Source organism: Hyperolius riggenbachi, chromosome 4 (assembly GCF_040937935.1).
Source record: "Hyperolius riggenbachi isolate aHypRig1 chromosome 4, aHypRig1.pri, whole genome shotgun sequence".
Taxonomy (NCBI): domain Eukaryota; kingdom Metazoa; phylum Chordata; class Amphibia; order Anura; family Hyperoliidae; genus Hyperolius; species Hyperolius riggenbachi.
Window position 1 is genome coordinate 228,791,879 of NC_090649.1, and position 22,294 is coordinate 228,814,172.

The 22,294-nt window shown below is 44.9% G+C and overlaps 1 protein-coding gene across 3 annotated transcripts in view; it reads right to left on the minus strand.

Moving 5' to 3' along the window:
- KHDRBS2 (KH RNA binding domain containing, signal transduction associated 2) overlaps window positions 1-22,294 on the minus strand; it is a 588,641-nt gene that overhangs the window by 12,234 nt on the left and 554,113 nt on the right. Inside the window, exon 16 of one of the 3 annotated variants that reach the window (XR_011031440.1) lies at window positions 3,031-3,159. The exons of the other annotated variants lie outside the window; for them this stretch is intronic. The gene's annotated coding sequence lies outside the window, so the exon portion shown is untranslated. The remainder of the gene's footprint in view (window positions 1-3,030; window positions 3,160-22,294) is intronic. 3 annotated transcript variants of the gene reach the window in all.

Here is a 22,294-nt window from a genome sequence, read left to right on the forward strand (position 1 = left end):
TGCTGTCACTCACTACCTAACGGGGGTCCCTGCTGTCACTCACTACCTAACTGGGGGTCCCTGCTGTCACTCGCCAGCAGCGTCAGACCTCGATCAGCGGGCGACCCGACCAGTTAGAGCGGGTGCCAGGCGCAAATATGCGGAAGTGATGTCACTTCCGCATATCAGCGTTGTCCGCTAGGTAGGTCCTAGCGCCCACTCTAACTGGTCGCCGGCTGATCGAGGTCTGACGCTACTGGCTGTCTGGCAGAGGAGACAGCTGTGGTGGCCGGGGAGGGGGGGGGGGGAGGGGACTGCACAGGTGCCCCCGATCTCCAAGGACCCAAGGAACGCCCCTGCCAGTGCAATGAAATTACATGAGGTAAAACTTTACTTAGACTACCAGAATTCAAAAGTTGATTTCCCTCATGAGGTAAACCCAATTTCATGAGGTAATTATTTACTAAACGCTACCAGAATTGAGCCCTTTGTCTACACTTCAGAGTCCTCTACACTTCACACTATTTGTGTACAAACATACATTGGAGACTGAAGTGTTAGCAAGTTTTCATTGTATTCATGTAATTGTATCAGCAACTTTTCATTCTGTTTTCACACAATTGTTTATAAAAGACTTGTGTTTCCATATATTGTGAATGTGTGTCTGTAATATTTGCAGGTCAGTGAATGTGGGGGATATTTTGTATAGATACGGCAGGCATGTCTGAAGGTTTCCATGTCTTACACACAGGTTTAGATCTGCCTTGGATCTAAGCTACTCTTGAGTAAACAAATGGAAATGTGGAGGCCTCACAGGTAATGGGTGTGTTTTCAGAACAAAAGAAAGAGAACAATGGAGCTGTTGGCATGTTAAAAAACTCAGCAGGGGTCCTAGGAGGTGTGAGGTCCAGGGAATTTACACAGATCTGCGCAGGAATGGTAAATCTAGTGCTAAGGACCTATGTGAGAAATTTGCCCTCTTCTTCACAGAAAAAGTCTCATCTATTCAGGTCTGCTATCAAATCCACAACACTGAAAACCTAACCTACCTAACCTTAACCACTTCACCTCCAAGGGTTTTTCCCCTTAAAAAAAGGAAAAATGTTCACCCATCAGCACTCCTTCCATTCATTCGCCTATAACTTTATTACTAGTTATCACAACAAAACAATCTATACCTTGTTTTTTTCGCCACCAATTAGGCTTTCTTTGGGGGTACTTTTTGCTAAGAATTATTTTACTCTAAAACTGTTTTAACAGGAAAAATAATAAAAACATGGAAAAAATTCATTATTTCTCAGTTTTCAGCCGTTAGAGCTTTAAAATAATACACACTAACATAATTAAAACCCACGCATTTTATTTGCCCATTTATCCCGGTTATTGCAATGTTTTAAAATTTTCCCTTGTACAATTTATGGAGCCAATATTTTATTTGGAAATAAAGGTGCATTTTTTCAGTTTTGCGTCCATCCCTAATTACAAGCCCATCATTTATGAAGTAATAGTAATATACCCTCGTGACATACAGTACATATTAAAAAAGTTTAGTTCCTAAGGTAACTATTTACGTTTTTTGTATTTGTACATTTTTTTTACATTTTTCTTTCAAAAAACTTTTTGGGGTAACTATTGGGGAGTGTGGGAGGTCAAGGGTTAATTTAAAATGTAAAAATACATTATTAATAAGTCCTTTATTGAAAAAAAAATGTAGATCTAATTAAACTTTTTGGCCACAAGATGTCCTCGCCGCTCACTTTCTCATGCATAGTATTACTACAGATAGAGGAAGTGATGCATGGACGGGTTTTGTGAATGACAGCGCCGGATCATAGATGGCTGCGGTCATTCATACTATGTTCCCATTCATTGATCTAGCAGCTATGGATCGGCAGCAGTAACAAGCGTGGGGGAGGGGGGCGAGCTGGAACGTGCGGCGGGGAGGGACGTGATAGCTATGCCCCTGCAAGAAGTTATGGGAACTTGCAGGGACGTAGTTACTCATCCCAGGGGAGGGGAAGTGATTAAAATCAGACCATGGTGGAAGGTTGATATGGCATCCATTATGAGGCTCATAATGGATGCCATATCAATTTTCCACCATGGTTTGACTTTAAGGTATTTACCAAAGATGTAATCTCGAACATCCTTCTAAACCTTCGACAGACTTCCTGGACTCTGCCCCAACACAGTTCATGTTGAAATACTCTGATATGTTCAGGCCAGCATGTCACAAGATAGTCAACTTACTTGCAAGCAGGGATGTTTCCTACCTGTCTGAAAGAAGCAATCATCAGGCCACTACACAAGAAACCATCCCTAGATCCAGATATTCTAAACAACTGCAGACCTATCTCCAACCTCCACTTTCTGGTAAAAGTTATTGAGTAGGCTGCATACCTCCAACTTGAAGCCTGGCTCAATAAACAACATTTTTGACCCCCTACATTCTGGCTTCAAGAAGTACCACAACTGTGAGACAGACTTTGTCCAGATTTGCAATTGCCTGCTCAGGGCCAGAGACAGAGGCGAGTGTTCCATCCTTATACTGCTTGATCTCTCAGCGACTTTTGATACAGTTAACCATGAAATCTTGCTTAACAATCTGCAAGAGTACTGTGGTATTGATGGTTAAGTCCTCCAATGGTTCTGGAGGAGAAGGAGGGTGTTTTGTATAAAAAAAACTACAAATCATAGTATTTCACAAAGTCAATAACTCCCATGGTGAATTCCAAGGAAGGAGAAAGCACAGAGAATAATAGCATGAAATGTCAAATAAAGTTACATTCTGAAAACCACTGGGCAGAGCAATATAGCAGAAAGTAAACTAAACATATGAGCTCTGTACTTGGCATGTGAATGTTAATGAGAAGTTTTATTTCCCTGTAGTAATTAAGCATATAAATAAAGTAAAATTACTACAATTCTAAAAAAGATACTATAAAAATAATACAAACTTGCAAGCCTGTTTCTCAGATGGACTGCTAAGAGTAACATACATTTCCAAACAATAAATCATTTATGTTACCAATTTTGCAATTCTCTCTGTACCTGCCATACTGAATCCCATGTGTTGACCTCGATGACCATGATTAACATTCACAGTACTAAGATGCTTGACTTCCAGCAGTATACTGATTTCTATTCAATATATTGAATACATTGTGGATTCTAGTAAATCTGTAAAAGTAGTATATATGCATTTTTTTAATTTCCAGTGAATTGTCCTGTCAAATTTCATATTTAACACATTAATCTTCCAATCAAATGCAACTTATTTCTTGAGCAAGCTAAATGTAACTATGTCACTGATGCTTCATTTTATTGCTTAAAAAGGAGCTTCAGCCTAAACAAACGTACTGTCATTAAGTTACATTAGTTATGTTAACTAAAATAGATAGTTAATATAATCTATTACCCACCCTGTTTTAAAAGAACAGGCAAATGTTTGTGATTTCATAGGGGCAGCCATCTTTTTGGTTGAAAGGAGGTGACAGAGAGCATGAGACACAGTTCTAACTATCCTGTGTCTTGATCACCCCTCCCAAGCTGTGCACATTGTTGGAGCTAGTAAGGCCTGAGTTCCCTAACCTCAGTGGTGTTGACTGTGTCTGGAGCTGCATTGCTGTTATGCTCTGGCCTTCGATGACAAGTACCTCAGTTTTTTCAGCATTTACTTTAAGCCAGTTTTCATTTATCCACTCCTGAAGCTCAGCTAAGCATATGTTTATTTTTGCGAGTCTGTCATTTCGGGTTTGAATGACATATATAGCTGGGTGTCATCAGCATAGCAGTGATATGTCAGTGATATGACCATGTTTTTGGAGGATTTTCCCCAGTGGCATCATGTATACGGTAAACAACTAAGGGGATAGTATTGAGTCCTGGGGCACACCCTATTTTAGTGGTACAGGGTTGGGCTGGAAAGGCCCCAAGGCTACCCTTTTGTGTTCTGCCAGCCCGGAAGGAAGAGTGTGATATTTAATACCACCAGTCACTGTGCCTGTTCATTTTACGTGTAGGTGCACATTTGTAATACCCATCACTGCATATACCTACCTGCTGTGTTCAGTGCACCCACCTACCTACGTGAGTACACGCAGTGTGATATACCACTCCGTGCATACCTGTTAACTGCACCTGTGTGACTGCACAGTGTATTAGTCAAGTCAGTGCATACCTTTCGCTTCATCCCCCCCTGATATGGACAAAACAGATAGAGGCAGAGGTAGAGGCAGACCCAGAGGAAGGCCACCCGGCAGAGTACATTTGAAATCGGCGCCGGTAGACTTGGGCGCAGGATTCAGTGGTATAAGGCTGATCCTGCTTCTGCACAAGTCCGGGCCATTTTAATTACTATTCCCCCTCCAGGCCGACATGAATAGTGGGGGAATGAAATCATTCGGCTTCCAACGATTGCTGGAGGCCGAATTATTGTGTTTTTTAAGCAACCTCGGCTCCGTTTTCTGACGGACCCGACGTTACTCACTGAGCGCTGCAATAGGAGTGATTCCTATTGTAGTCTATGGAGACGCCGGCTGCGCCCAAATCTAGCAGCGCTGAAAAGCACTGCTCCGCACCCGGCAGGTCTGTGCGAGGTTGTGGTGATGTGATTTTGTGCAGCCCTGGACCAAAGTACAGTGCTCAGAAGAAGGCATGTCCCATCCACTCCCAAGGTTGTCAGGATGTGGTTGACTATTTAACACAGAACACCTCATCTTCCGCAGCCACCAGCGCTACTACCAGCACCACATGTGCTGCATTTGACACTTTGCAGGAGTTATTTGGTGGGGAAATCACTGATGCACAGCTATTATTGTTACAACAAGATGAAGGCGCTAAGCAAGTTAGGCGACACTATGGACGTTACGTATCCGTATCGTCATCATCATCATAATCATCCTGCCCAGCTTCGGTTGCCTCAGACACCTCCAAAACTGCACCAACAGCAAGTGCTTCATCATCCTCCACCTCCCACGTTACGTGTGAGGAGGAGGATGATGAAGCACTTGCTGTTGGTGCAGTTTTGGAGGTGTCTGAGGCAACCGAAGCTGGGCAGGATGATTATGATGATGACGATGATACGGATGCCACGTGGGTTCCCAATAGAGGAAGAGGAGATGAACAGGGGGACAGTTCAGAGGGGGAGTCTGTTTAGAGTAGGAGGAGATGAGTTCCTGAAAGAAGCAAGGGGAGTTCGTCATCAGAAACAGCTGGTGGTAGTGTCCTGCGGCATGTATCGTCACCTATGTACAGCTAGCCAACATGCCCTTCAACGTCAGCTGCTGATGCCACCATAATGCCATCACTCCAGGGGGGGCTCAGCAGTTTGGAATTTTTTTATGTGTCTGCCTCAGATCAGAGCAATGCCATCTGTTCTCTCTGCCTCCAAAAATTGAGCCGTGGAAAGGCCAACACCCACGTAGGGACAACTGCCTTACGAAGGCACATGCAGAAAAGGCACAAACTGCAATGGGAAGTGCACCTGAGCAAAAGCAGCACACACAAAAAAAGCCACCCTCCTTCTCCTCTTCCTCCTTCAGGTGCAGCATCTTCAGCTGCTTTCTTCCTTGCACCTTCACAGCCACCCTCCTCCACTCCGCCTCTGACCTTGAGCGGTTCCTGCTCCTCTGCCCACAGCAGCCAGGTGTCTGTGAAGGAATTCTTTGAGCGGAAGAAGCCAATTTCTGCCAGTCACCCCCTTGCCTCTGACAGCTGGCTTGGCGGAACTGTTAGCTCACCAGCTGTTACCATACCAGCTGGTGGACTCTGAGGCCTTCCGTAAATTTGTGGCCATTGGGACACCGCAGTGGAAGATACCAGGCCACAATTATTTCTCTAAAAAGGCGATACCCAAACTGTACCGTGAAGTTGAGAGGCAAGTGGTGTCATCTCTGGCACACAGCATTGGGTCAAGGGTCCACCTGACCACGGATGCCTGGTCTGCCAAGCACGGTCAGGGCAGCTACATTACTTACACAGCCCATTGGGTCAACCTGGTGACCACTGACAAGCAGGGAGTAAGTGGCTGTCCAGCCTGTTGAGGGACCCCTGTATAAAAAAATCTCAAAGGGAATGAGCTGTACTGGGTGGCCAGTGGCCACGCTACGAGACCCTCGGTATGGGCACAAAGTGGCGGAGATGTTTCCAAATCACCAGAAGGTAGAAAGGATGCAGCACTTGCAGAACAAGCTGGCAACTATGCTTTACAATACGTTTAATGGTGATGTCACAGCACAACGCAATAAACGTACCACTGTCAGTAATCCTTCACCCATGTCCACACAGGCAAGGACAAGACGCTCCAGCGATCTCATGGTGATGTCGGACATGCAGACATTCTTTAGTCCAACACCTCGCCTTAGCCCTTCCGGATCCACCCTCTGCCAACGCCTAGACCGGCAAGTAGCCGACTACCTGGCCTTAAGTGTGGATGTAGACACTGTGAGCAGCGATGAACCCTTGGACTACTGGGTGTGCAGGCTTGACCTGTGGCCAGAGCTGTCACAATTTGCCATCCATCTTCTGTCTTGCCCTGCCTCAAGCGTCCTGTCAGAAAGGACCTTCAGCGCAGCTGGAGGCATTGTCACTGAGAAGAGAAGTCGCCTAAGTCACAAAAGTGTTCAGTTCCTCACCTTTATCAAAATGAATGAGGCATGGATCCCGGAGGGCTACTGCCTGTCTGAAGACTAAGTCAGTCCCCACACACAGTATCTCTATCTGCACGCCGTGTGAGTGCCTGCCCCAAGACTAAGTCGCTCCCCACACAGCACCTCTGCCCGCAGGCCGCTTGACTGCCTTCTCCGCCACCACCAACAGGGTCCAGGACTCTAGGTGGATTCCTGAATTTTTAAGGCCGCTGCTAGCAGGAGCAGCGGCCGCTATACTAATTTTTCTGGTGCGTGTACATGCCTGCCTAATTTTTCTGGCTGCACTGCAGCTGCAACAACAAAACAAAAGGCATTTACATGTGCCAATTCCCCTTCGTGATCATTACCTTGCCGCAGTGAAGGGGCTTGCATATTACAATGAAGCAATGACCGATGACTATATGAGTGTCTCGGGGGGGCACACCCAAGATAATAAGGTCGTTGGTTCATTGTGGACAAACCAAATTTGATCAGCTGGACAGTCACTGTTGTTCTATCATTGAGCTACCACAGCCCGGCGACCATATGGGCTTGAAAACCGCCACGCCAAACTTCTTCTGAGGCTGAGATGTGCACATCTCAGCCTCAGAAGAAGTTTGGCGTTTGCCACACGAAACGGTCGTAAGGCCGTGCACCTCTTGGCACCCACACCTGCTGCCTCCTATCTACACCCAGGCATCAATCAAGACACCATGGTATGATCAGTGGTGCTCAGCAGAGCTCGAATATTCGAGTAGCTCGAATATTCGAGCTCTTTTTCAGCTATTCGAGCTTGAATACCGAGCTCGAATAGCTGCAGCTATTCGAATGGGCTATTCGAGTTAATTCGAATAGCCCATTCACTATTCGCGCTATTCGAGCAAACAGCGCTATTCGAGCTCGAATACCGAGCTCGAATAGCGTCATAGCCCAGATTGATGTCCTTAGAGCCAATCAGAGAGCTCCCAGGCCCTCTGACGGCAGCCAATCACAGAGGGGGACCCTGGCCAGCCCCTACCCTATAAATAGCGGCCGCCATTTTAGGTTTTTCCGTCCTTGCCTGACTTTGTACAGAGAGAGATCTGCTCCTTTGTGCTTTGGCTTAGCAAGAGCTTTATTGTGGTCAATCACCTAGCGTTTTTGCTCACATACACCTCCTATATACACCTATATTGTTGTTAGTTAGATAGACATTGTATTTTAGTTAGTAGCTTGTGTGTTACATAGAGACAGCCAGCTGCTGCAGGCAAGCTCACAGCTTTAGGCCTCAGAGCCTTGCCTGTGTGGTCACAGCTGTCCTCCTGTCCTCTGTTAGTTTATTTCTCATCTATACCAGTGTTTCTGCTGTCCTTTACTACTGAGTGATTGTATTTTGTAGTATACTGTAACTGTACTAGGACACTCACTGTCACTGTTTGTTCGTTCATAGCTCCTGCGTGTGTGCATGCACTGTCTGTACAGTACACACACTCTATTTCCTTCTGATTACTACTGATTATTGTAATTTTTAGTTGTACTTACTGTTACTACTTACTGTACTAGGGACACTCAGTCACTGTTCATAGGCTAGCTCCTGCGTGTGTGCGTGCGTGCACTGTCTGTACAGTACACACACTCTATTTCCTTCTGATTACTACTGATTATTCTAATTTCTAGTTGTACTTACTGTTACTACTTACTGTACTAGGGACACTCAGTCACTGTTCATAGGCTAGCTCCTGCGTGTGTGCGTGCGTGCACTGTCTGTACAGTACACACACTCTATTTCCTTCTGATTACTACTGATTATTGTAATTTCTAGTTGTACTTACTGTTACTACTTACTGTACTAGGGACACTCAGTCACTGTTCAAAGGCTAGCTCCTGCGTGTGTGCGTGCACTGTCTGTAGTGTACTACACACACTCTATTTCCTTCTACTGAATCTGATTACTACTGATTATTGTATTTTCTAGTTAGTGTACTAGGGGACACACTCACTGTTCACTGTTCACACTTACTGATTACTGAATTATTGTATTTTGTATTAGTACTGTACTAGTAATCACTTAGCGATCTAATCACTTAGTGATTAGTGTCACCTCACCCACCAACCCACTCCATTAAAGTACCCCACTTTTTCACCCGCCCTTTTAAAAACCTTTTTTGTTTACGCCCAAAACATCAATGTCTGGAAGTGGCAGCCAGCGCGGTTTGGGCAAGGGGAAGGGCAGCAAGGGAATCAGGAGGAGAGGGAGCAGCATTGTGGCAAGCCGCGGCCGCGCCACCATGCACAGTTCCGCAGCAGCAGCAGCTGCGTCAGTGGCTAACATTCCGCCTCTAGCCACTGGCCGTGGACGCCTTGGGCGCCGCCCAGCAGGAGCATCTGCAACTCACGCTGCAGAGACACAGCAGCAGCAGCAGCGTGTAGTACCTGCTCCTATTTTCCTCCAGCCGGGTCGGAAACGTCCCATTGAGGAAAAGGATGCAGCCACTGTGGTGCAACTGATGACGGAGGAAGAGCAGCCCGCCATCAGCTCTGCATCCGAGGCCTCCACCCTCACCACCACCACCACCCCTGTTCGCAGCAGCCACCCAGCAGGGCCTGGGGAGGAGGCCAGTTCACCGTCACTTGGCGATCTGTCATTCAGCAGTCTTTTGACCCTAGGCATCATGAGTAAATTGTCTGCTGTTGTTGGCGATTTTGAGGAGGAGATGCTGATGGGCACTTTGGGGGAGGAGGGATTGGACAGCAAGACTGTGGCGACAGTCAAGCAGCCCATCCATGCATCAGGAGAGGAGTTTGGGGGGTCATCATCCCAGCAGGACATGTTTCAGGAGGGGGAGGATGATGATGACACGGTGACAGACAAAGACTAGGTGCCACCAGCTCCTGGGGATGTCATCGTCAGCAGCTCTGAGGAGGAGGAGGAGGATGCGCTTGTGGGCCTTGCAAGGAGGCGCATCATTGCAAGCATTGGCAGCAGTAGGCAGGTCCCACAGCCTGCTGGTGTCTCAGGCTCAGCAGCAGCATCTGCCAGTACCACCACCAGCCGCACCCAAGCCCCCCCCCCCAACCACCACAGGGAGACAGGCAGCAGCGGCTCCAGGCCGTAGGGGGTTGTTCTTGTCACCAATCTGGCGATTTTTCACAATGCCCACAGCAAGTACGCCACTTGCAACCACTGTCAGCGGAAGTTGAGCCGAGGTGCAGACCCCTTAAAGTTCAGCACCAGCTCGCTCATCAACCACCTTGCTGCTAAACATTTCCACCAGCATGAGGAGTTCCAGAGGCTGAAGGCATCTGGTGCTGGCAGTGGCACCACACCCATCACTGCACAGCCTTCAGCAGCAGCAGCAGCAACAGCAGCCACCCGCCCTCCTGCTCCTCCAGCAGCACCAGCAGGAGTGCGGAAACGCACTGCTCCTCCCCACTCTGCAACTCCTGCCGCCGACACTGAGGCCTGTTCTGGCAGCCAGTCCTCAGTGGCCTCTTCTGCTGTGTCCGCTGATTCCCGTGCTAGCAAAAGGCCACGCCAGAGCCTTTTGAGCGAGTCCTTCCAGGGGGTGGTTAGGGCTCTGCCTCCCAGCAGCCGTCGCGTGCGGCAGCTGAACGGCTTGCTGGCACGGGCCATGTGCTCCAAACTCCTGCCGTACACGCTCATGCAGGAGGGGAGCGACATGCGTGCGCTGCTTGCTTGTGCAGCCCTAGACTGGCAGCTCCCCAGCAGACACTACTTTGCCCGCAAGGCCATTCCTGCACTGCACCGCTTTGTGATGGCCAATGTGGAGCGAGGGCTGGAGCACGCGGTTGGTGAAAGGGTCCACGTCACCATAGACTCCTGGAGCAGCCGCTTCGGGACAGGCTGCTACCTGTCCTTCACTGTCCACTGGGTCAGCTTGGTGGAAGGGGGTGAGGATGGGAGAGCAGCAGCGGGCACAGCAGCAGCAGCAACACAGTGGGTGGTGCCACCCCGCAGGGTCAGGGGAACTGCAGCAGGTTCCTCCGATCCTCTGCCATCCTCCGGCACACCTGGCCAAACCCCCCGCCTCAGCAGCAGCGTGAAGGCCCGCCACTGCCAAGCGCTGCTGCAGTTGGTCAGCCTTGGGAAGACCAAACTGACGGCAACCCATGTGTTGGCCAAACTCCAGGAGCAGGAGAGGATTTGGCTGACCCCCAGAGGCCTCAGAGTCGGAGAGGTGGTGGCCGACAATGGGGCCAATCTGGTTGCCGCAATTGACAGGGGAAACCTGACCCACATCCCCTGTCTTGCCCACGTGCTGAACCTGGTGGTGCAGAAGTTCTTGCGCACCTACCAGGGGATGGGCGAACTGCTGGAAACGGCAAGGAACGTTGTGCGTCACTTCCGGTGCTCGGCTGCAGCCTGTGCGAGCTTGGAAGACGTGCAAAAGGAGCTGGATCTGCCACGCCATCGGCTGATCCTTGACGTTCCAACTCGCTGGAACTCCACCCTGGCGATGTTGGAGCATCTGGTTGAACAGAAGCACGCTGTCAACCAGTACCTTGCCCTGGCCACTGTTTCCGCCGCTCAGAGAAGGGACAAGACCAGCAACATCCCGTCCATCGTCCCCGATGATGACTGGGGGCACATGCAGCAGGTGTGCTTAGTGCTGGCTCCCTTTCTGCAGGCCACTAACATGGTGAGCAGGGACCATGCTATGGTCTGCGAGTGGGTGCCCCTGGTTTGTCTGTTGAACAGGGCCCTCGATGCTTTGCTGGAACAGGGAGCGGCAGCCTTGAACCAGCAGGAGCGGCAAGCAGCTGCACAGTCCACCTCTGAGGGGGAGGAGGAGGAGGACTTGGTGGAGGTCCCTGACCTTGCTGCTGATGAGGGGGATCAGCACAGCGCAGCTGAGTTGGTGCGGGGGTGGAGAGAGGATGAGGCGGCAGAGGAGGAGGATGAGGACAGCACTGCCGTCGATGTGCCAGCAGACGTGGCCCGCCTCTTCCCAATGGCAGTGCACATGCTGACGTGCCTGCGCAAGGACCCCAGGGTGATCCAGATGAAGCAGAGGGAGGACATCTGGATCAGCATGATGTTGGACCCACGCCTCAAGGGGAAGTTGAGCCAGTTCCTGCCGCCTGCAGGAGGAGACCCAGCGCAACAAATAAGGAGCTTGCAGCAGGCCCTTGTTGAGCGCTTGGAGGAAGCCTTCCCCCAGCCTTCCACCCCCACTGTCCAGCCAGCACAGAGGCAGCAGCAGGTGCCTGCATCCAGCAGCAAGCGCCCCACAGACCTGCTGTCTCTCAGCAACGAGCTCTACAGGACTGTAGAGGCTCCGGCAGCAGTGACTAGAGAGGAGGTGCATGCAGCAGCATCCTCCTCCGGTCACAGCCAGCGCCTGACCCGCATGGTGGCTGACTACATGGGGTCCTACAGCGGGCTTGACAGCGATGCCCCTGTTGATCCCATGGAGTATTGGGTCAAGCGCCTGGAGGTCTGGAGCGAACTGGCGCAGTACGCCCTGGAAGTGCTGTCCTGCCCCCCTTCCAGCGTGCTGTCCGAGCGCTGCTTCAGTGCAGCTGGTGGCATGGTCACCGAGAAACGCTCACGTCTGTCTCACAAGTCTGTGGACAGACTGACGTTTCTAAAGATGAACCAGGCGTGGGTGGAAGGCGAGTTCCTGGCCCCTGTTGTCGGCGAGAGGGGGACATGAATTGGCTGCCGGAAGAACCATCGTTAATGTGCCTTACCACCCTTTACCACCTCCTGGCTCCTGCTCACTAAGCCAGCCTGGTTCACTTTGACTATTACGTCGCCTGCAGCCACACATTTTACATCTACAGTGGGCTGCTGTGTACTGCCCTTCTGCTGTCTGTCTGTCTGTGTTTCCCACTGCCAGGGTACACAGATTTACCTTCTGCTGCCACTCTGCCACCAGCTATTACGTCAAACAATAGCTATATCTGTGTAATTTGCTGTAAAAAAAAAAAAAAAAAAGTAAACCATTAAAAAAAACAAAACAATTTTTAATTTTTCGGAGGTGCCCGGGTTGAAAACTGTGTTGTCCCAGTTGTGTATTGGACACAATGTGGGCTGCACGACCGCTGTCTGGGACCTCCTGTTGTGTTTATTTACAGCCCTGGTATCAACGCTAGGTACCAGGGCTATTATGTCACGCTGCCTACCTACCTGCTGCCACACTCACACTACTCCTCCATTCCTCCTGCTGCTGCTGCTGCCTGTCTGTGTTTCCCACTGCCAAGGGTACACAGATTTTACCTTCTGCTGCCACTCTGCCACCAGCTATTACGTCAAACAATAGCTATATCTGTGTAATTTGCTGTAAAAAAAATAAGTAAACCATTAAAAAAAAAAAAAAAAGGTTTAATTTTTTCCTGTTGTGTTTATTTACAGCCCTGGTATCACCGCTAGGTACCAGGGCTATTATGTCACGCTGCCTGCCTCATTGACTGCCTGCTGCCACACACTCATCCTCCTCCTCCTGCTGCTGAATTTACCTCCTGCTGTCTGTGTGTTTCCACTGTCAGGGAGCACATACAATGGCGCTTCCACCATGCGCCACCAGCTATTTGTTACGCTCAAAAATAGCTGCATTTCTTTAAAAAAACAAAAAAATATATATACTTTTTATTAATACTTTGTGATATTATTTTTAGAGGTGTCCGGGTTGAAAACTGTGTTGTCCCAGTTGTGTATTGGACATGATGTGGGCTTCACGACCGCTGTCTGGAACCTCATGCTGTGTATTTACGGCCTGGTACCACCGCTAGGTACCACACAGCCTATTATGTCTCGCTGCCTGCCTCATTGACTGCCTGCTGCCACACAATCATCCTCCTCCTCCTGCTGCTGCTGCTGAATTTACCTCCTGCTGTCTGTGTGTTTCCACTGCCAGGGAGCACATACGATGGCGCTTCCAACATGCGTGCGCCACCAGCTATTTATTACGCTCAAAAATAGCTGCATTTCTTTAAAAAAAATATATAAAAGAGAAATAAGTGAAGAAGAAGAAGACGATATAGAAGAAGAAGAAGATATAGAAAAAGAAGAAGAAGAAGGAGAAGAAGAAGAAGATATAGAAAAAGAAGAAGACGAAATAGAAAAATAATAATAAGAAGAAGAGGATATAGAAAAAGAAGATATAGAAAAAGAAGATATAGAAGAAGAAGATGAAGAAGAAGAAGATGAAGAAAAAGAAGATGAAAAAGAAGATGAAGATGAAGAAGATGAAGAAGAAAAAGAAGAAGAAGATGATGAAGAAGAAGATGATGAAGAAGATGAAGAAGATGAAGAAGAAGAAGAAGAAGAAGAAGAAGAAGAAGAAGAAGAAGAAGAAGAAGAAGAAGAAGAAGAAGAAGAAGAAGAAGAAGAAGAAGAAGAAGAAGAAGAAGATGATGATGATGAAGAAGAAGAAGAAGATGATGAAGAAGAAGAAGAAGAAGATGAAGAAGATGAAGAAGAAGAAGAAGAAAAAGAAGATGATGAAGAAGAAGAAGAAGAAGAAGAAGAAGAAGAAGAAGAAGAAGAAGAAGAAGAAGACGATATAGAAGAAGAAGAAGAAGAAGAAGAAGAAGATATAGAAGAAGAAGATATAGAAGAAGAAGAAGAAGATATAGAAGAAGAAGATATAGAAGAAGAAGAAGAAGATAATAAAGAAGAAGAAGATATAGGAGAAGAAGAAGAAAATATAGAAGATAAAGAAGAAGAAGAAGAAGAAGTATATACACTACTGAACAGAATTTTGGACACAACTTCTCTTCTCTTTCCACCTTTTTTTTTTTTTTTAAAGGAACATCCCCACATAATCACTTGCTGTTGTTACTTGGAAAAAAAGATGTTTCTTGCATCATTCACCCTCAAAACAAGTGTTGGAAGCTATTTAAGGCCAATTCGAATAGTCAGCTCGAATAATGAGCTCGAATACCGACTCGAATAGTGAGCTCGAAGTCCGAGGTCGAATCAAATAGTAAAAAATATTCGACTCGAATATTCGACCGAATTCGAATAATTTACTATTCGAATTCGACCAAACTCGAATAATAAAAAGGGGTATCCGAGCATCACTTGGTATGATACATCTCACCGATGTCTGCTGTATAGCCATATCCTGTTTATGCACTTCACCAACTGCTTATTTGTGTCAATGCTGCTATTTATTAAACCATAGTGCCAGACCATTCCCCATCTCTGTTGTGATTTTAAGGACTTTCTTCCATTTGGGTCTTGAGCACATGGTTTACTGGGTGTTCCTTCCTTTTAAGTGCCAGCCAACACCAGCCTAGCCCGAGTGCCCGCTAGCTCTCTCACAACCAAACACCATCAAACACCACTGCCTTTGCATCCATTCATTACCTCAGAGTTGTAACACAGATGTCCATTATCACTTACAAAGGGCCAGGAGATAACCCTCTATAATGCTAGGCATACACAGCAAGTTTTTTCCTTATCAATCAAGCCGCTGATGGCTCGATTCATAATGTCCGACAGGTCTGATGACCCGCCGGATAGATTCCCCGCTTGAAGCGGGAATCAATCCGTGCGCACACGCGAAAGAGTGGTGACGTGCCGACATCGAGCCGCTGGCTCGATACCTGCGCATAAACTGTCCGTGTATGCCCAGCATAACACTCTATTGATAGGTATACACAGCTGTTCTGCTAGGGAAAGTGGAAGAGGTATCATATGTATTCTATTTGCTGCAGTGGTGTATATGCAGCTGTCCTGTTAGGGGAAGTGGGAAGTGGTAGCCCACTGCTAAAATGTGTTTTATTGATTAAAAGTTGTACTTCCCTGAAACTGTCTTGTGGGAAAGTTGTAAATGGAAACAATGCCTGTATTTGCATATGCTTGTCTGAAGGTGTATATATACTGGACCCTGAAGCTGAATAAATCAGAGTGTATGAACTGCATTTAAGTGTGCAAAATCGATGTTCTCCTGCGCAGAAAAGACAGCATTTTGGTATCTTGGAGGACTGAGGGTGGAGGCCTGGAAACAAGTTTTTTCAGCCTCCCTACGCCAAGTCTCTGTAAACCCATAGTTCCCATATAGGCTGGTATGCTCTGAACAGCTAAACTGGCATGTGTAGGGCCACCTGAATAATATCAGTTCACAAGGTCCAACTACAGCTCTGTAAGTAGAGGGGGCAGAAATCTGGAGCATGAGGACTGGTATTCTTCAGGCAGTGAAGCCCAATGCAGGTCAGCTCAGCTGTTCTGAAAATGCCATCTTGAATAGGGGTTAGAGAGAATCTGAAGTGATTTTTTTCATATTTTATCTTTAAATCATGTTAAGGATTTAAATGCACTGTCTACTGCAGTATTCCAGAATTAGAACAAGTCCCCCTTTCCCCATCTAGATAATAATCTTTCATCTCTCTTTAACCCACAAGGTCACAGAATATGCTTCCAGGAACATAGCAGAAAGAGGCAGAGCTGTTCACAGTAGCTGTACTGCTTTCTGGCTTCCCTGTGGAGGGGTGGTGCCAGCACTGATAATCTATTTGCGGATCACCAATATTTAAATATGCAGCTGACCGCATCTATAAGTAATACAATTTGTGTGTGTGTGTGTGTGTGTGTGTGTGTGTGTGTGTGTGTGTGTGCGCGTGTGTGCGTGTGTGCGTGTGTGCGTGTGGCCGGTAAACAAGCCTCAGGGGGCCACATTCGGCCCGCCGGCCTCAGTTTGAGGACCACTGATCTAAAGCCACCTTATACCCCTGTTGATTCGTTTAATGTGCTTGACCAGTTACAATTTTCACATGCATCTGAAACATTCATTGCAATTCAAGCATTACATTTGTAACTGATTCAGCTAGGGAATGTAGTGTAGTAGGAGTCTATTATCTCCTGGATTCATTGAATAGAGTCCCAAGTGTCCATTAGATGTCAGAAGTCTCTGCTCATGAACATCAGCCTCCATGGGGGTTACTTTTGCAATGGTCATGTGGCGGGGGCCATCGGGGATGGGGGTTTAATTTTAAAATAATTTACTGCTCCGAATTCTGCCAGGGGAATTTGTAGATTGGGGAGGGAGTGGGGATAGTAAGGACATGTCCCCTCACTGCTCACATAAGGTGGTGCTGATTAATTTTATCTGGCTGAGTAGCTGGTTCTGTGTGAAACATTTTGTATACTGTACATAGAAATCAGAAGGCTGCTCAGCTGTAAATGATCAGAATTTGAGGATTTACATTTTTAGCAGTAAGTATTTTTTATTAGATTACCCATGTAGGGCTTACAGGGTGTACGGTGGAGAATATTTTTAGCTTCTGCAATTTCTAGCCTGGCTTATACTCGGGCCAATTATTTTTCCCTGTTTTTTTTAGGTAAAAGTTAGGGGGTTAACTTATACTCGGGCCTGCTTATACTCAAGTATATATGGTATTTAGACACCTTTTTACCACATATAAATGGACTGTTGTATTTTAGCATTCATTTTAATGGAAGCAACATGTCTTTGTTTAAGAGGCAGACAATGTTACCAGCATGTATGCACTGTAGTGTGTACTTTTTGATGGCAGGGGAAGAAAGAATATTTTAGGGTTTGGGGGTGCAAGAAAATTTTTAGATGGCTAAAAGATTAATATTTATGAATACCTTTTATACTTGCATATAAGCCTATTTTTTCAGCACAAAAAAATGTGCAGTAAAGTTACCCCCTCGGCTTATGTGTGAGTCAGTGGAGCAGAACGGATGGTGAAGCAGGTTTTGTTACTGACAGAGGAGTGTAAGGATCATCCACTAGTGATCCTGTTCTTGCCAGCTGGCTCCCTGGTCTGTCTGTGCCCTCCATCCCCTGCAACATGGTGTGCAGAGTGCTCTGCCCAAGACTACCTGTGTCCCCTGGCTTGTAGAGCAGAGCATGCAAGCAGCGTCTCAGCGTGCAATGATTGGGGATTCTTCCTGTGTGGCAATCACTGTGTTTAATATCTATGATGCTATTTAGTGCCGTCTTTAGACACAGCTGTATCATCCTTGAGACACATCTGGCTATGGGGAGGGGGGCTGATTTGTACTGGGAGCACGTCTGGCTACTGTGGAAGGGGATTATTCTGGGTAGGGGGCTTTTACACGAGTCAATCACTTTTTTCCTGGTTCTGAGGGAAAAGTGGGTACCATGGCTTATACGCGGGTCGGTATATACGGTATATGTTTTGTACTATAGTGCTTGTTCTTTGTTTCCTTGGTAGAACACATTACATTTGTGTAATGAAATACACAGTGTGATAATGCCCCACATACTATTTACAGCACAGGTGCACCCACATATTCAGAGATCTGTGTCTGCAACCAAATTTGATGTTCATAATAATGACTGGAAAAAAAAACAGGAAGATTTGCCTATAACTAAATCCATAAGCACATAAATGAATTGTGAGTATAACACAAATGACTATTTAAAATATATTTTGGAAAGTAAAAAAACAAACAACAACAAAAAAACAACAAAAACAGATGTAACTGCAGCAATATCATCAATGTACGTGTGAAGCTAGAACTGACCCAAGTTCCATTTCTTTGATGACTAACTGAGGAAGCAGTAAGTAAAATTAATTTCTGTTTTGCAGTGAGTGCTTAATTTGTGCAGGCAGTGAGACTGCACATTTTAGTAGATTCCAAATACTGTATGGCAAATTTCTGTTTCATGCATCTAGTCTAATCCTGTGCAAATGCTTGTTACCTGTGCTAGTAAATGCCTTTTACCTATTCGAGCAGAAAAAGCAATAGAACCAGACTACCAACGGAGATACAGAGAAGAAGCCAAGACTGTCAGAACACTCTTCCACAAAAATTATAAAAACATGTATGATCTATGAAAAGGGTTGGTCATCAAACTCAGGACCTCTACATGAAATTGTTTGTAAAGAATTTAATCTATTTGTGAAATAATTTAGACTTTGATGGATAGACAAGGTAACACTATTCTGAAAAAAATCTGTAACTTTTATTTTCAATTTTCATTCTGATTAGCATTTAAATTCATTTTCTACTTATTCCAACTACTTTTCTTCTCAAACATGGAATTTCAATATCACAATTTCCTGAAGGTTTAAGATAAAGTTGTATTCTTGGAAGCTTTTTGTATTTGATAAAATGCTTTCCTCTTCAGTCCCAAAGGTAACTACAGACCTAATGACACCACCCATGTCAAATATATATTTATTAAATACTAAACCACTTGTTATATATATTGTTCCTGATTTGCTAAGGTTCCTCATGGCTGAAGGATCATGTGCTCATTTGACGACAAGTGAACCTGAAGTGAAAATAAACTTATAAGATAATTAAATTCTATGCGTAGTACGAATGAATGATACATAGAACATAAGTAACATGGAAATTAATCTAATATTTTTATTTTTAGTTTATTGGCTTCATTTTTAAGACTGTATCAGACTGTCAGTTGCTGTGTAGAATCGACACTCTACTTGGTTAAACTGAAAGAGAAGTAATGATCCATTGAACTTTTCTGCACTTAAACCTCTTTAGAAGCCTTATCTCACTGTTTCTTTAGCCTATATTTACTTTTCAGGAAATGGGACTGAATTTGACAAGCTATCAACAAGCTATTTTTGCATAAATAACAACTCAAGTTTTAACTTACTGTACTGGAAAACAGGGAGTCTATAGAGAATGGCTTACTAGTACTAGTATTATAAGTAACTATGTTCATCTCATCATGTCACATATCTCTTCAGGTTCACTATAAAAGTGGCCCATTTTTTTAAAGATTGTCCATAATTTTGGATTTGCAACTTTTGTTTGCATCCTGTCAGACTATATCAATGTTCCGGAAATACACCCATATGGAGAACTTTCCTTTCCTTTAAGTAAATGTATCCTTTATGTAAATAGTATTTCCTTTATGTAAATTGTAGGGAAATTGGAGACAGCATCAGTGACCCTGCATATTAGAGTATCTAGGTAAAAGAGGAGCGCGCCATAGTGCAAGCGTCAAGCCACGCCCACCTCCAGTGAGACGGTACCCAGACGATCGGGACCCGCGCTGCCGGCCACAGCGCGTCATCCTCCACTGAGCTGAAGCGGTTGGCTGTCCGCTGACACGCGCTTTTTATCTGTACCTTTGTGAGTATAACTTGTAATACAATAAATTTCCCTCTCTTGATGTAATGCACTATGGCGCGCTCCTCTTTTACCTAGAGACCATTTTTCCAAGCAACCCTATAACGGAGCGTCGCAGTACATACATTGAGGAGGAAGCATCTGTATGTGATTGCCTGAGACCAGGAGCGCAAGAATTTTGTTTATATTAGAGTATCTGACTGCTAATACTACAAAATGAATAACTTTACCCTGCATAAAACAGATTTCAACTGAGATATTTAATTTATGTAACTGAGTTAGGCTGAGTTCCACATAAAAAAGTACAATTTTCCAGATAGGGGACCAGTGGATAAACAGACATGTGTAAAGATTAATTGTTATTAATAGGATCCATTCACAAATATGCGTTTAAAATGTATTCACTGTCTCTGATGCAAAAAAACAAACTGCAAAATCCCAATGTCCAGCGCTGCGTAATATGTTGGCGCTTTGTAAATACAATAAATAATAATAATAATAATAGCATGTCTGGTGCAATGGATATGCTTTAATGGGTAGCCTGTTCGATGGATGGTGACCACATATACAGTGTCAATGTCCACAGTACTGCCCGACTTATTGGCTCACAGTTATCAATAATTGGCTCACAGTTATCATCTGGTAAGGAGCCAGTGAATCTGGCAACTTACCGATAGAATGAAGCTGTCACACAACAGCTGAGTCTGTAGGTGCACCAATCAGCGTTTGGCTCGGGACTACAGAAAGCTGCAGTGTAGAATCTATGCCACATCAGAGATAGAGAACCGCAGACGTGGGCTAGATTCTCACTTCTACCATCTGGAGACGGTTAATATAACACACCTGACTTGGATTTTGACTTATGTCACAGTATATATTTGGAATATGTTCTCCCTTCAATGTTCTGCCATAAGTTTCTACAATGAAAAGCCCTGGAGCTTTGAAACACATTTGGTAATGGCTTCCATAGTTGGATCCTCACAGCATTGCTTTAAGGTCTTACAAATATAGTTGTCTTTAAGAAAAAGATGTCCTGCTACACCGATGGCTCAGTAACTGTCCAATCTTTATTGCAAATCTGTGGACACACAGCAAAACAGCTCAAGCGTATCGGAGCAGGCATGCCTTCTTAATCATAAATATGATATACAATACAATACAATAACATTTCTATAGCACTTTTCTCCCATAGGACTTAAAGCGCTTAGGCTCTCTCAGATTCAGTAATTAGTAGGATGAAGTATTCACACAACAGAAGTTATATTTCTGCAAATGCCAAACTGAACAGGTGGGTTTTCAGTCTGGATTTAAAAGACATGTATGTGTAGTGTTGCTCGGATACCCCCGATCACGGTTCGAATAAATCCGGCCACGAAAGTCCTAAAATCTGGATAAGGTGTGATTGTGATCGATCTGGATTTCAAACTGACTGACAAATTCAACTCAGATTTTATCCGTGAATGCCTGTAAAATACGTGCTCACGGGTTCGTGATCCGGATTTGACTTTAACGTTAATAGCAAAGCTCCCATACATGCTACAATCACCAAAATTGCATGGATTATACATTTTTTCAAAAAGACCTTATAGTTTTTGAGAAAATTGAATTTAAAGTTTCCAATGAAAAAGTATTGGTGATTAAATACCGCCAAAACCCGCCGACTTTAGCGGTTAACAGCAAAGCTATAAACACCAAATTTGCAGGATATGTTAAGTACAGTGGGAACAAGGGAAAACTATTTTTTTTTCAAAAACACCTTATAGTTTTTGAGATAATCGATTTGAAAGGTTCAACTGAAATTTCAAAGGAAAAAAGTATACATGTAAATGCAGAAAATACATTAACTGTTATTTACCAGATTTAAATGTATACTATTTTCCTTTGAACCTTTTTGATCCTTTACCCCTTATCTCAAAAACTATAAGGTCTTTTTGAAAAAAAAATGTTTTCACATTTCACACTGTTCTACTTAACATATCCTGCAAATTTGGTATTTATATCATTTAAGGGGCTTTGCTATTAACCGCTAAAGTCAACGGTTTTTCAGCTTATAATCACAGATATTTTTTCCGTGATCATGGGCTGAATACGCAAAATAAAGGCGGCATCCGTGATTGAATACCTTGATTGATTCCCGATCATGGATTCCAATCATGATTTCTGATATTGAAAAAATGCTCGTAAATTTCGGCTATGCCATGATCACGGATTGTATCCGAGCAACACTGAGTATGTGACATAATCAGTTATCTGCTCCGGATTGGATAGATACATGTGGTGGTTTTAGCGACCCTTCCTTCATTTTTGTCTTACAAATATAGTTTCTTTATAAAGTATATTCATTTGTTTTCTTATTCTGTGGAAACAAGGCTGGCAGACTATAAAATAGAAAGTACATTTTAGATTGGCTGTTTTGATGCATTTTCTAGATCTGCTGAGATAATAAAATTCAGCAAAGGATTTATTTACATCATCCCCACAAATGTAGTTAATTATTTGTCTGTTTGTAATTAAAAAGACCAGGGGAGGAAAACATTTCATTAGTAATTTATGAAGCAACAAATTCAGTAAATTTTACCATTTGTGACACTTTAGTCAGAACCTCAATTATGTGGATTGTTTTTATAGAATTTACGCT